A 2,500-nucleotide genomic window follows, 5' to 3' on the forward strand; every position below is an offset into this window, starting at 1 on the left:
TTTATTGAATATATCCCACACTACGTTTCGGCATTGTCGCGAACGCTCTTACGCTTCTTTTGGACAACCTTTCCCGAAACAGCTGTATTCGGATACGTGTGGACGGGGCGTAAGTCATTAAATTTGATATGAAACTATATGAGTTGATATGATTAGATTTCTGTACAGTGTTCCCAATTAGTGCCTCAGCGGTAAATACAGTTGACACTTAAATCAAGTTCATTAAATCTTTTTTCATTTTGAATTCAAAAATACAGGTCGGTCGCACAACGGTAAATGGACGGCATTAGTTGGAGGTCTTTGTCACCGTCACCTGCGCGGTGCTTTCATGCAAACATCTAATTTCAAATGGTTATTGTCTGAAAATCTCATAATTTGTTTTGAACAACTGAACGAAGAAGGCAAAATCAACTATTTGAAATACCTAGACGAAAAAACACGTAAAACTACTGGAGTCCACCGAGCAAGTACTGAGTTTTGCCCAGCAACACTAAATTTCAATAAAAGTGCAATATCAAAACATTAATTAAGCTTCATTAGCTAATTATTCGCACGCCATGACACTTCTTGTCTCTCCAAAGACACAAATGTTTTCATTATTTAAAGACGAAAAGTTAAACCGTCTTAGTCTTAACTAGGACCCAACAATGCAAAAACCTGATCACCAGCATGCTCAAGCTTTCGTCGCTCAGATATTCAAGACTAGGCTCGTTCACCATTCTAAAGCTTGCACTGACGTGGCGAAACAGTTGCAACGAATAAACCATCACCATGGATACCGATAGACGAGGCGCAAGCGCGCGTGCAACACTGTTGAATGTGATGGCCAAACAAATGCCACACTGTTTTTCACTTAACGGCAAGAAACGTAGTGGTGGACGAAAGCGAAAAAAAAAAGACTCTACCTTTTGATGTCCCCCACACAATGTTAAGTAAAGTAAAGTAAAGTAAAGTAAAGTGGTGCATTTATATAGCGCCTTTATCACAAACATCTCAAAGGTGCTTTACAATGATCAATTTACCCCCAGGGGACTGGAAGCATATACAGGCGCAAATGGCAGCCGCTTCTAAGCAGTCCATGCATGCTGGTACTCATTTTACCGACCTCGGAAGGATGGAAAGCTGAGTGAACTTTAGCGGGAAAGAAGGTCGCCAAATATTCCACTCTCGGCATAGCCAGGAATGGAACCCGGGACCTTAGGGCTGGAAGGCAGAGATCTTACCACTGCGCCAACCCCTCCGCTCTATCACCAGACCCTAGTTCCCGGTTTTTTTTAAAGAAACATGACTATGATGATGATGATATTATAACAGAGTTTGCGACGTCTTGCCCTCTGCTTGTATTGTAAACCCTCTCTTTGTGTTGTAGCTTGCTGCAGAGAAAACTCGACAGATTGGTAAAATGAAACAAGTTGCATCTCGGTAGCCTGAACGTTAACAAATAATTTGCCTGTGCATAAATTAACAAATACACTAATACATCATTAACGTTTCATGTTTAACCGGAGAATTAGGGAAGCAGATGTTTGAAGGTGTAGTAGCTTTTGAGTTTTATTCCTCAGTTATCGAGTTCCATAAGTATAAAACTTAAAAATGGTTTGCTTTAAAATCAGAAAAGAACCAATTCACCGTTGCTGTTGAGAAAAGTATATGCCAGGCAAAACAAGTTGCATCTCGGTAGCCTGAAAGTTAGGAAATAATTTTCCATTTTTGAATTGCATGATGCTGGCCGTTGTAAACCGTGTTTTAGAAAATATTTCAAATTGATTTATTGTGCCTCTGGACTTTTTTGACACGTCACTCAAAGTTAATTTAAAGTCCTTTGAAATATTTGTCGTCATTTAAAACTTTTTAGTACAAACACACAGGTGATTATACAAAGTCGAGCGCTCTCATTGGCTTGCTATCTCGGATTATCAGCCGATAATCACCTCGACGGACAAAATGGCTGCCAGTAGTCGTTTTCCCACTGTAAGTGAAGATGATTTCGCTTTGAAATGTTTTTTTTCTCTTTTTTGAAATAATCACCTGTGTATTTATACTAAAACAATTATTCGCCTCAGGCTCAGTGATTATCGTTGAATATTCACCGATAATCACTGAGCCTGAGGCGAATAATTTTTAAATGACGAAATCGGTACAACAAACGTGTCGAGATTAACACCTCTCTCTCCCTTTATGTCTCTTGCCCTTCCTTTTTAGTGAGTCTTGTTACAACTTTCACTGAGATTTAGGTTAATTTTTTTACCTAAACAGCGCCGGGGACCCACATTCGTGACCCAAGTTAGGCTCCTCGTGGACGGCATTAGTTGGAGGTCTTTGTCACTGTCACCTGCGCGCTGCTTTCATGCAAACATTGCTGTTTCAGATGGTTATTGTTTGAAAATCTCGTAATTTGTTTTGAACAACTCAACGAAGAAGGAAAAGTCAACTATTTAAAATAACTTGACGAAAAAACGCAGAAAACTATTGGAGACCATCGAGATAAGACTGAATTTTT

General features: G+C 39.5%; 1 protein-coding gene across 1 annotated transcript in view; it reads left to right on the top strand.

Moving 5' to 3' along the window:
* LOC138059412 (retinoschisin-like) overlaps positions 1-2,500 on the top strand; it is a 143,100-nt gene that overhangs the window by 89,866 nt on the left and 50,734 nt on the right. The gene's annotated exons all lie outside the window — the stretch shown is intronic.

This window comes from Montipora capricornis, chromosome 8 (assembly GCF_036669925.1).
Source record: "Montipora capricornis isolate CH-2021 chromosome 8, ASM3666992v2, whole genome shotgun sequence".
In the NCBI taxonomy this organism is placed as follows: Eukaryota; Metazoa; Cnidaria; class Anthozoa; order Scleractinia; family Acroporidae; genus Montipora; species Montipora capricornis.